Here is a 13,495-nt window from a genome sequence, read left to right as displayed (position 1 = left end):
TGAGAAATGCCACCATAGGCCAAATGTTGAATGACCTAATTCTTCCTTCCTTTTCCACTTTTGAAGTAGCTTCACTAAATGAATTGCCCTCTTCAGTGTTCTGTGTTTAGTTTATAAAATCTGATGACCGATACTTAAAATGTAAGTGAAAAAGCATCATTAACAAGTTATTTAAAACACCAAAATCTGATAACCCAAAATGGTGCTTACCACTGAGTGGACATAATATATTGTTATGTCACTGAGGAGAATATTAATTGTACATATGAGATTTCCAATAAACAATATTCTGGCACTTGGGTTCTAAATTAAATTTAGTGTGATTGTTCTGGAGAGTTCCTCTTTGTTCTGGCCAGGAATTAATTCAACATAATGTAATTGCATGACACTGTCAAACTTAAAACTACAAAATACTTTACATCAAAGGAGAAATCTTAATTAGTAAAGGAAATACTAAGGAATCATTTGTTTCTGTACATAGTTGGATTATTTCTTAAAAGGTATTGCTGTCAAAGCTGACCCCTTTAGACCCTGGTTCTGTGAGGACTTCCAAATGGATTACAAACCCAATCAAAGGGAATAGGAAGTGAGATAGAAGGTAGGTCAAGAATTATCAAATCATAGGCTCCTGGAAACATAAAAATGGAAGAGTCTTTTCAAAGCCATCTAGTTCAATCTCCATGCAAAGAGGTAAATTTGCCTTTCTGTTATGAATTGGCCAGATTTAAGCTCCTGAGGGCAGGACCAAGTCTTTCCAGGTTTATTTGCTTAGAAGGTTATTTCTCTAGGGTTAAGAGTTCAATTAACTTTGCCTAAAATGGATGTAGAAGGAATATGGATGAAAGATGTTCCTCACTCTATGAATAATTTGTTATTATGGCACAAGGTAAATAGACTATTGATTGATTACAAAATGATTTAGCATAACAGAACAGAATTAAAAATACAAGGCCAGGAATTATTTCCCCTTGTTTATAGTTCTTAGCTTACAAAAACATCAAAGGCTACTTTGCTTTTTCTTGAGTGTTTTGCAAGAACTTTTTTAAGGGGAATGAGGCTAGATATCTTTTTTGGAGGCCAAAGATATGTGGACATTTGTTCTGCAGCCTGTCTAGGAACAATAAACTCTGAGAGAATGGTTTAAAAGGTGAGTGATTAACTTCTCTTTCTTCCTAAGAGCACTCATTTATTCAACCTTCTATCACAGCACCAAGCATAGTTGTTAGTACAGTGTGAAAAATAAATAATTGTGTTCATAGAATACCACTTTTTCACTTCAATAAACTATTGTTGGAATGTCCAAATGTTCTCAAAACCAATCCCTGCTTTTTAACTATAAATATAACAAGTATATGTATTTCTTTTTCTTCTAAAAACATGATATTCAACTTGAAGGCAAGGAACAGGGTATAATAAAAAGTAGGTCTTTGTATCTTTTTTGCTATAATAGAATATACATAAAGTTTAGAGATTGATTTATTCCCTTCACCAATTGCTCACTCAGACCTAGGCCATTAGCAGGAAATGAAAAGCATTTTAGTTCCTTTTATTATGAAGATATTTCCTTTGTCATTATTAAATAGAAAAAAAAATTTACCATAGAAGGACTTTAAAATGCGAAGAAGTATAAAAGATACAATAGAAGTTGCCCATTATCAAACAATCCAGAAATAACTATTTCCATAGTCTATGTTTCATGCAGATACATGATCACATTAATATGCGTATGGAAACAATGCCTGACATTTAAGAAACACACAGTGAATGTAAGCTATCACTAGTAGATAGTAACTATCATTATGAATCTATAATTCTAAATCATTAGAACATATGGACTCCATGGATGTGTCATATTTTATGAAAACATTCTATTATTTTTGGACAATTAAAATTTGTATTATGTGTTAACCCTTTTTCTATATAAGTATCTTTGTATCTCAGAATATTATTTTAAATTTATAGATGTGAAAATACTTGACTAATGAGCAGAAACATTTTATCTATTTATTTATTTATTAAAAGTTACCATGTGGGTTTTTTTAATATTCTATTTATCTATTTGTCAGGTTGAGAGAGAGCACAAGCAGGGGGAGCGGCAGGCAGAGGGAGAAGCGGGCTCCCCTCTGAGCAAGGAGACCAATGCTGAACTCGATTCCAGGACCCCAGGATCATGATCTGAGTCCAGTGTAGATAGAGCTGTAAGACCCGCGGACCCCCTTACCCAAGAATCCAACACTGCCACTGGATGCAAACAGCAAGAGGTTTATTGGGGCGCAGGTACCGGCGGGTGGTCGGCAGCTCCAGCTAACCGAGCACACCGACCGAGGGGAAAGCGGGGTTTTTATGGACAGGTACAAACAAGTTTTGGGTGGGGATGGCGCTGATTGATTGATCCTTTGAACAGGCATACTTGGCGTCAGTGGATTGGGTCAGGGGACCCCGCGCGAAAAGCAGACAAAGCAATCTTACAGAAGCAGAACTGGCCGGTTAGCCCACGCATGCAAAAAAAAAGCACTACCAGGATATTGAAGGCCTGGTTACTTATTAAGTAAAGACAATTGGGAGTCTCCTGGTGGAATGTCACACTCCTGCCATCAAGCATCCTTGTTAATGAGATTTAGGTTTAGAAGAAATTGAACTTTATTTACTTTTCCTTCTACCTCCGCCTCCTTCCGTTTCTCATGGAGGGGAGGGTGACATTAGGGCTATTGATAAGGTAACTTCTTTGTTCTAAATCTCAAGGACATTTGCAAACCAAAGGAGACTCCTACCTTGCAGGACTGTGATCTGTGCAAGATAACCATTTGTCCTTCTTTTAGGGCAGTCAGGGGTCCTGAGGAATGCCACACATATGGAGGGGAGCGGATGAAGGGGGGGGTGCAAGGCGCCAGCTTTTGCTTTGTCCTCAGCCAGCCTCCTGCTCCTTCATTCCCCCCTGAACAATTTTGACCCTTAAATCTTTAAGGTGGTTGAAGGTGGAAGGTCTCATCTTCTGTAACTTCTTCGTGCTGAATAGGGGCGTAGAGCTGTCCCTACCTACTCAGGTCAACATTGATCAGGGTAGGAATGTATAAGGGAGTTACGAAAGGTGGAGGCAGCTGAATCCGGCGCTGACAGTGAAGAGGCGTCCTCGCGTGCGATAAGGATCGTCTGTCGTGGTGTAGTCATTGTAGCAATGGAGTCTCGGCACCAAGTAGAGAAACATGGAACAAAGCATCATATTAAGGTTAATAGGGCGATAAGAATAAGAAGCCCGAGAAGGAGATTTGGCCATAGTCCTCCTTCAAACCAGGAACTTAACCATTCGCTGAGAGAGAGAGAAGAATCTTGTAGGGCCTTAGTTTGGGTATTCATATCTTTTATTAGTCCTGTGATAGTCTGGGATGTACACACAACATTCTGTCTTGATAATTGCACATGTGCCACCCTGGGCTGCTGTCAGGACATCTGAAGCCATCCTATTTATCTCTTAAGGGAGGGGACTTCTCCAGGGCAGGGGTCTTTCAGAGCCACCCAGGCATCCTGAACCAGAAGCATTTTAAAAGGTCACAACACATAATGTAAAATTTTCCTCTACATTTAAAATACACTTTTTTCTTAGCAATAGAGGGGTCACAACCTATTTCCCTGGAAAATACTGGGTATTATCCATTGAAAACATTTCTTTAATTTTTCATAGGTAAAAATAGTGATGTGTCCCTTAAATTTGTGTTTTGCCCAACTGTTTTTCCTTTATTTTTTTCTGTTTTAATTATTGATAGCACTGTTGTTGTTGTTGTTTTGTTTTTCCTCTCAATTTTCTCTTTGGGAAATTGTCATTTAAAAAGTTGATAGAGGGTCACCTGGGTGGCTCAGTTAAAGTGTCTGCCTCTGGCTCAGGTTGTGATCGTGGGGTCCTAGAATTGAGCCCAGAGTTAGGCTAACTGCTCAGAGCGGAGTCTGCTTCTCCCTCTCCCTTGCCCGTTCCCTCCCTGTCCATGCTCTCTCTCTCTCTCAAATAAATAAATAAGATTAAAAGAAATTCTTAGAAAGTTGATAGATATTAAGGATTTTCTTTGTGTACAAAGTCTTTTTCCCTCTAGATTTTTATTTGCCTTTGAATGTAAAAAATCGGAAATTCCTAAGTTTCATGTATCTAAATACTCTACATCTTTTTAGAAACACACACACACACACACACACACACACACACACACACACACACACATTGAAAAGGTCAAATGAAAAGTTTGGTAAGTACCTTTAAAATATTTGTTCCAGAGGACATCCTTAATTACTTATCACTGGGATATTTTATTTCACTATATTGTTATGCATGTTTTATTTCACTTGAGATTGTTTCTAAGACAAAGTAGGATAGGTTATCAAATCATTTTAAAACCTCGGAGATCTCAGTGAATATCAAACTTAACTACTTCAGGAATACAAGTAATAGAAAGGCATAGGAGAAGCAGAAAGAGTTCTAAGACCACAATGTTTATGCTCAGATCCACCTTTTTGCCATATCACTACACCATTTGGCACAGATTACCATGTGAGGTCTCTAACCAATGCGTGCTTACCTAAAAACAGAATTATTTCAAAGCTAAAATATTTCTATTCGATGCTATGATAGTTGCATAGATGATGTGACATTTTCCTCAGAGCTATAGCCCATACATCCATAGATTCGAGCTTTGTTTACTACATGTGAACCTAATAAGACAGGAACATCCTACAAGAGCAGTCCATAGATTAGGACTCTCTCTTTAGAATATACCATTAGTGCTTTTGCCAGAAGGTTTGTCATTTCAAAGTTTTCAAGACATTTTCACCACATTATCTTCCCTCTTTCCAGTCATATAAGTGAGCTTGGTAGTACTTTTCCCCAGTTTGATGCCTTCACTTCTCTGTAGCCTCTCTGACACTTGACTATAGCTTTTATAGATACCACAGACCAGAAGAACCCAGCTAACCAATACCGATTCTGATCTACAAGGACTATGCGATAGTCAATATTTGGTCTACTAAGAGGTGATACATTACATAGTAATAGATAATTGGTATTTTGGCACATAGAAGTAGGGTATTGCGTTAAAACAAAACAAAACAACAACAAAAACTAAAAATGTAGGAGTGGCTTTGTATCTAAGCAGAAGGCAGAGGTCAAAATGATTTTTGCAGAGCTTGTTAAAGAAAGCCTTTTGCCTTGAAGAGAATGTTAGCAGAAATCTGGACTTCAAGGGTATTGCCAAGGAGAGCTAAAAAAGAAATGAACTAGATGGTATTGGAAATAGGAAGAACAGGGAATCCTTGGTTTGTAGGGACAGAAAGTTTAGTAACACTCTTACATGCAGTATCCTGAAATGTAGAAAATGTGTCCAAAAATGTAACTAAGGAGATTTCAAAGCAGAGTGTTGAAGGCACTGCCTGGTTTCTTTTAATGTCTACTGTGAAATCTGAAAAGAGAGCTAGACAAAGAGAAAGATTATTTTAAAAAAATACAGCCAGAGCTTGTTGGTTTTTAAAATGCGCAGAATCTCCAACTGGCAAATGTTGTGAAAATCAAAAAATATCTTCTTAGAAAAGATCAATTCCATGGCATTGCTAAAAACAACAATAACAACAAAAACAAAAACAAGACAACAACAACAAAAACAAACAAATAAACAAAAACATGGTCTATAGATGTTCCATTCCGGCCAAGACCTCAGAAAGATTAATGGCAAGTTTTGGGGGGAATATGCACTCACACAAGAGATTTGTTAAAAGGAAGCCTCAGGATCTATAGCCAAGAACTTAGTAAGTATGGTTTTGGTTAAAGGAACAAATTCCATTGACCTTCACAGAAGGCCCAAAAAGTGACAGCACAGAGTAAGAAGCAACTGGACTTCCCTATACCCATACAAAGCCATTGCAATAAGCAGCATGAGAAAACTACTCAGCTGAAAACATATGTCACCTTTCATTAAAAAAAAAATAAGACTCAGAGGAAAGAACCAAGAGCCCAGATGGAGATGCAAAGAGCCAATTGGAATTATTCCTTGGTTTGGGGACCTAATGAGGAAACCCAACATTTATCTGACAAGATTTCAGAAATGTTACGGACCAGTGATCCATGTTTGGTTTCCATTTTCCCTTATTTCTGTCCCACCATGGTATATTGGGTATGCGAGGAGGACTAAAGATACATTGTCTCTTTAGTTTCAAAGTCTCCAGTAAAAGAGAACCTGAACACAATACACTCCACTCAAGAAACTACACCTAAAAAGCTTTATTCACATCTGGACTTGATTTAGGTAATGAGAACTTGGTTTTAGACACTGCTTTAATTCATGCAGGGGAATTGCATATAAGGAGAATAAAAACATCAAAGCCTAGAAAATAAACTATGGTAAGCTGCTTCAAAAATGGCTACTAACATTCCTTGCTTTTAAATTTCTATACAACAGAACTGTGAGATAATAAATGTTTACTGTGTAAAGCTATTAAGTTTGGGGATTATGTGTTACACGGAAATAGATAACACAATAAGAAAAATTTTAAAAAAATTTTTTAATTTGACTTTCCCCTGATTCTTTAAAGTCAAATATATATTATTTTCTTACATTATGTTCCTTTTTAGACATTTTAAAAACTACAAAGTTGAAAGAATGTAATCTACCACTGTCCTGGGTGTTGAGCAAACAATCTGCAGTGTACCATCCCTTTTGTCAAGAAACTCACTATCTAGTTGGGAAAAGAGAGATAATGTTACTGTTACCCAATAAGTTCCCAAACAGAGTGTGTACAACATATGTGCACAATATTATAAGGTCACAAAAGAGTATTTGGTTCTGTATCAGGTAGTAGAAACTATTTCACATGCTAGGCAATTATTAATATAATAATAAAATTTTAAGTTATATAACTTTTTAGGTTGCAATGCCTTGATCAAAAAGAGACATTTTATTTTACTTTATTTTATTTTATTTTATTTTATTTATTTACTTGACAGAGAGAGAGAGACAGCGAGAGAAGGAGCACAAGCAGGGGAAATGGTGGAGTGGGAGAGGGGGAAACAGGCTTTTCACACAGCAGGGAGCCCGATGCAAAGCTTGATCCCAGGACCCTGGGATCATGACCTAAGCCGAAGGCAGATGCTTAACAACTGAGCCACCCAAGTGCTCCAAAAGGAGACTTTATTGCCTCTACAGTTGGGTAGTAATGATCTTTGGGTTAGCTCGCAGAATCCAAAGGAACGCTGAACGAATCAGTATTATTCTCTCCTTTCCTATCCCTTTATTCAGCTCTCTTCACTTCTTGGTTTCATTCAGCTTTATTTTGCCAACTAGCTTTTGTGGAGGAGACAGTTTGTCCCAGCTCAGAATCTCGTTCTTTCAACTTACCAAGAAAGGGCATGTTTCTCTGTGCCTTAATTTCTTCATCTATAAAATGATGGTAATTATGACTAGCTCATCAGGTTATTGTAAACACTGGATGAGTTAGGCAAGTATTCAGAAGGGTGCCTGGCATAAAGTAAAACTTGCTTGTGCTCTTCAGCCTAAACTTCTCTCTTCAACCTGGTGTCCCATATCTGACTGTCTACTGGAGACCTCCATTTAATGTCTAATAAACATCTCAAATTTAACATTTCTAAAGCTGAGCTCCTGGAATGTCCTCCAAGTCTGCTTTTCTCATGGTTTTCTTAGATCAGTGTGTTCAATTCTTCTAGTCCTTCAGGACAAAAATCATCCTTGATTACTGTCTTTCTCTCACATATCACTTCAAATTTGTCAGCAAAGACTGTTAGTTCTATCAGCACTATCTAATAGAATTTTCTTTATCAATGGAAAGGATCTACATCTGTGTTGTCCAATATGGTACCACAAATTTGAGAAGCTATTGAGCCCTTGAAATGTGGTTAACATAACTGAGGAATGGAATTTTTTTAAAATTTTTTATTTTTTATAAACATATATTTTTATCCCCAGGGGTACAGGTCTGTGAATCACCAGGTTTACACACTTCACAGCACTCACCAAAGCACATACCCTCCCCAATGTCCATAATCCCACCCCCTTCTCCCAACCCCCTCCCCCCAGCAACCCTCAGTTTGTTTTGTGAGGTTAAGAGTCACTTATGGTTTGTCTCCCTCCCAATCCCATCTTGTTTCATTGATTCTTCTCCTACCCACTTAAGCCCCCATGTTGCATCACCACTTCCTCATATCAGGGAGATCATATGATAGTTGTCTTTCTCTGCTTGACTCATTTCGCTCAGCATGATACGCTCTAGTTCCATCCATGTTGTCGCAAATGGCAAGATTTCATTTCTTTTGATGGCTGCATAGTATTCCATTGTGTATATATACACCACATCTTCTTGATCCATTCATCTGTTGATGGACATCTAGGTTCTTTCCATAGTTTGGCTATTGTGGACATTGCTGTTATAAACATTCGGGTGCACGTGCCCCTTTGGATCACTACGTTTGTATCTTTAGGGTAAATACCCAATAGTGCAATTGCTGGGTCATAGGGCAGTTCTATTTTCAACATTTTGAGGAACCTCCATGCTGTTTTCCAGAGTGGCTGCACCAGCTTGCATTCCCACCAACAGTGTAGGAGGGTTCCCCTTTCTCCGCATCCTCGCCAGCATCTGTCATTTCCTGACTTATTTATTTTAGCCATTCTGACTGGTGTGAGGTGATATCTCATTATGGTTTTGATTTGTATTTCCCTGATGCCGAGTGATATGGAGCACTTTTTCATGTGTCTGTTGGCCATCTGGATGTCTTCTTTGCAGAAATGTCTGTTCATGTCCTCTGCCCATTTCTTGATTGGATTATTTGTTCTTTGGGTGTTGAGTTTGCTAAGTTCTTTATAGATTCTGGACACTAGTCCTTTATCTGATATGTCGTTTGCAAATATCTTCTCCCAGTCTGTCAGTTGTCTTTTGATTTTGTTAACTGTTTCCTTTGCTGTGCAAAAGCTTTTGATCTTGATGAAATCCCAATAGTTCATTTTTGCCCTTGCTTCCCTTGCCTTTGGCGTTGTTCCTAGGAAGATGTTGCTGCGGCTAAAATTTATATGGAACCAGAAAAGACCTCGAATAGCCAAAGGGATATTGAAAAAGAAAGCCAACGTTGGTGGCATCAGAATTCCAGACTTCAAGCTCTATTACAAAGCTTTCATCATCAAGACAGCATGGTACTGGCACAAAAACAGACACATAGATCAATGGAACAGAATAGAGAGCCCAGAAATAGACCCTCAACTCTACAGTCAACTAATCTTCGACAAAGCAGGAAAGAATGTCCAATGGAAAAAAGACAGCCTCTTCAATAAATGGTGCTGGGAAAACTGGATAGCCACATGCAGAAAAATGAAATTGGACCATTTCCTTACACCACACACAAAAATAGAGTCAAAATGGATGAAGGACCTCAATGTTTGAAAGGAATCCATCAAAATCCTTGAGGAGAACACAGGAATGGAATTTTTAGTTTAATTCACTTTTAGTAGTTATTTTAGATGTTAAATTTGAAGGGTAACTGGGTGGCTCAGTCAGTTAAGAATCCAGTTCTTGGTTTCAGCTCGGGTCATGATTTCAGGGTCCTAACATCAAGCCCTTCGTTGGGCTCTGTGCTCAGCAGGGAATCTATTTGAGATTCTCTTCCTTTCCCTCTTACTCTGCTCCTCCCTTCCCCACTTCCCAAATAAATAAACAAATCTAAAAAAAGTGTTAAATTTGAGTAACTGCATTTGGCCATATTGGGTGGTACACCTGTACTGTACCTTTAAAATGAAAATAGGGGTACCTGGGTGGCTCAGTGGGTTAAACCTCTGCCTTCAGGGACCTGGGATCAAGCTCCACATCTGGCTCTCTGCTCAGCAGGGGGCCTGCTTCACCCTCTCTGCCTGCTACTCTGCCTACTTGTGGTCTCTCTCTGTCAAATAAATAAATAAAAATCTTTAAAAACAAAATGAATAAAATAAAAATAGAATCTCTACTTCTAATGAATTCCATTATTGAAATCCTAGTCCAAAGCACCCTCATCTTTTGTCTTATGTCTATAGCCTCTCTGGTGGTCCCTTCTTTCTTTATTGTCCTCTGCATTCTATTCTCACTACAGTAGCCAAAACAATAATTTTAAAATCTGTGTTGAATCACATAAATACTTATCTCAAAGCCCTCCAGAGATTTCTCACATGAGCAAAATTCCAAATTACTACAGCCCCACTGTGGTCTTGCTCCTTGCTACCTCTGATTTTAATTCTACTGTTCTCTCTCTTGATCACTCTATTTCAGGTATGCTGATCTTTGCATCAAAGGCTCATTTCCAAGAAGGATCTTGTTTTTTCTTCTTTCTGGAATGTTCTTCCTGTGGATTTTCATACGGTTTGCTTTCTTACGTCTTGTGGTTCTTTCCTCACGTTCTCAATAAGGCCCTTCATAAATTTTTAATCCTCCCCAGAGGAGGAGGACTTTTAAATTTTCTAGATTTTCAGTCCTCCCAACATATCCTATCACCTTCCACTAACTTATTTTAGCTTCTTAGCATGTATTACTAACATTCTAATATTTTACTTATTTACCATATTTATTCTCTGTCTCCATTAAAATGAAAGCTTTATGAAGGCAGCGATCCCCTTTGCTTTGTGTATTGTTGTATCCTGAGTACCTGGAAATACGCCAGTACATAGTGGGCTTGCAATAAATATTTGTATTAATTGGACAGCTATCCTACACTCATGCAAAACTTGCTTATATGGACTCTACAGTCTTGTAAGTATTTGTTTATTATAGACATATTCACATGACTTCCATTAATTAAAGATTTAGGGCAAAGATTTGAATTCTGACTAAAAAGTATCTATATGCCTTATCTGAAAAATCAATATAACCTGACTTTAAAGATAACACTTGTTTGGTATTTAAATTTTCTCAGAGGCTTCTTTGTGAATTCCTCCAATTACAAAATCAGGGTTTTTTTTTTGTGTGTGTGTTTTGTTTGTTTGTTTGTTTTTTAGACATAATTCATGTATAGAACACCAAGATGAACAAATCTTACTTCATTTTTTTCCCTAACATATTATGTTCTATGCTATAATGATAAACTGTTTGGAGTTTAATAAAATAATGTTTAAATCAACTCTCCCTTAAAAAAAATCATATCCTGGGCGCCTGGGTGGCTCAGTGGGTTAAGCTGCTGCCTTCGGCTCAGGTCATGATCTCAGGGTCCTGGGATCGAGTCCCATATCGGGCTCTCTGCTCAGCAGGGGGCCTGCTTCCCTTCCTCTCTATCTGCCTCTCTGCCTACTTGTGATCTCTCTCTGTCAAATAAATAAATAAAATCTTAAAAAAAAATCATATCCTGAAATTCCTTTTTAACACAAATATTAATACCTATATCTTCAGTTTTAAAAAAAACAAAAAATTCTAGGGGTGCCTGGGTGGCTCAGTGGGTTAAGCCTTTGCCTTTGACTCAGGTCATGGTCTCAGGGTCCTAGAATGGAGCCCGCATCTGGTTCTCTGCTCAGCGGGGAGCTTGCTTCTCTCTCCTTCTCTGCCTGTTCTCTGCTTGATTGCGATGTCTCTCTCTGTCAAATAAATAAATAAAATCTGTAAAAAATTTTTCAAAAAACTCAAAAAATTCTATTGAAAAATTTTTTACAGATTTTAGTTATCTATTTGGCAGAAAGAGAGAGAAATAGAGATAGTGAGAGCAGCAACGCAAGCAGGGGAGTAGGAGAGGAAGAAGAGGCTCCCCCACAGAGCAGGGAGCCTGATGTGGGCTTGATCCCAGGACTCTGGGATCATAACCTGAGCTGAAGGCAGACACTTTATGAATGAGCCACCCAGGTACCCCCACTATTGAATTTTTAGTTAACAGTCCTTCAAAGTAAAGTTTATTATTTTGTTATGAAAAAACTAAGTCCCAATGATTGTATTATTTTCTTAATTTGTTAAAACTATTTTTAAAATATAAGAATATCTTATAATGTGTTATAAAGTACTGTTATTAAGGTTCAATAAAACTAATTAGTTTTTCTTAATATTAGATTTCATTGCTGGCAATACTTGCTTCATTATAAATAAGTTGCTATTCAAAATCCTGACACAGTTGTAAGATAAATTTAAGAGAATTCTTAAAACCCTCAACTCCCAAACTGTATCCTAAGCACCGTGGAGTGTCATACCAAAGTCGTGGAGATGACATGGAATATTTTAAATTTCCCCCCCAAAATGTAAAATCACTCAACATCTCTTAGACACCATGTGAACTACTAGGTCAAGGCAGTTCACAGTTTCAATGTTAGGTCATATTATATTCCTCTCAATGGTGTTATATCTTTATGAACCTGGGTTTTCCTTTTTTTTTTCTGTAATAAAAATCAAATACTGTCAGAAAATTGCAACAAGAATTGAGATGGCAATGTCATAAAGATTTCAAGAATTGAAAAGTTTTGTGGTCTCCAACTGGACACACATAACTTGATAATAAGTGATTATAATATTTAAGAATGAAATAAAATATTATTTTTAATTTACATGTAGTGGTTTTGCATATCACTACTACATTCTTTGAGTTTATTTATTTATTTAGGACAAGAAGTAGGATTTATCAGTGGGGCATGAATAGGGAAGGGGCAGTGCTGAATTTCTCATGAGTTCAGCACTCACCATATATCCAGAGGGCCATAATTAGTGATGTATTTGACCCCACTGCCATCTGGGATGAGCTGCTTTTCAGCCGCAAAGCCCCACTCCTTGGAAATGTGGATCTTCTGGTGGCCAGGGAACTAGAAATTGGCCCTGTATAGGGTCTCAATCATATGCTCCTTGTTCTGCAGCTTGGTAGGGGTGGACATGATGAGTTGGCCAATGTGGATCCTGGTTACTGTGGGTTGGGGCTTTCCAAAGGGGCACCACATACCTTACAGGACAACACCCTGTTGATAGGGATGCTGTGGAAGGGATGGAGCTGCACATGTATGTGAAAACCATCTTTGCCACCTCTTTTCACCATGTACATGCTGGCACAAATAAGGAATCCTCCAGGGCTTCAGAGGAGAGATGCTTATATTCATCTATGCCATGTGGCCACAGGGAGAGAACTCAATCTACTTTTGCCTTCTTCTACCCCAGATAAAAGATGCAGATCTTGGCATCAGGGACACCTCTGCCAAGGGAGACTTTGGCTATGGCTTGTTCATGCAATATGGTTAATACTGGGCAGGGCAGCGGCCCATGACAACACCAAGATTTTCAGTGGCGTACCACAGAAAAAAATTCTAAATTTTTGGAATAGTGCAACTTATTATGTTGTGTAGACCTAGCTACTTAATAAACAAACCCTAAGGATTTATTTTGGCCTCAGAGCACTGTGAAAATATTACTGATAACAGAAAATTCGAGAACCGGGGGAGCCAGATTATTTTTTTTATTTTTACTTTTATTATTTACTGAAATTCAGGGTTTTTTTCATATTTTTCCAGTTTTATTGAGAAATAATTGGCAAACATTGCAT

The 13,495-nt window shown here is 37.9% G+C and overlaps 1 pseudogene; it reads right to left on the bottom strand.

Annotated features, from left to right (window-relative positions):
• Positions 1-12,792: 12,792 nt before the first annotated feature.
• On the bottom strand, positions 12,793-13,217 carry LOC116583127 (annotated as a pseudogene).
• Between the last annotated feature and the right edge of the window lie 278 nt (positions 13,218-13,495).

This window comes from Mustela erminea, chromosome 2, assembly GCF_009829155.1.
Source record: "Mustela erminea isolate mMusErm1 chromosome 2, mMusErm1.Pri, whole genome shotgun sequence".
Taxonomy (NCBI): domain Eukaryota; kingdom Metazoa; phylum Chordata; class Mammalia; order Carnivora; family Mustelidae; genus Mustela; species Mustela erminea.
Note: the sequence above shows the minus strand (reverse complement) of the source record. Positions and strands in the feature narration are given on the sequence as shown.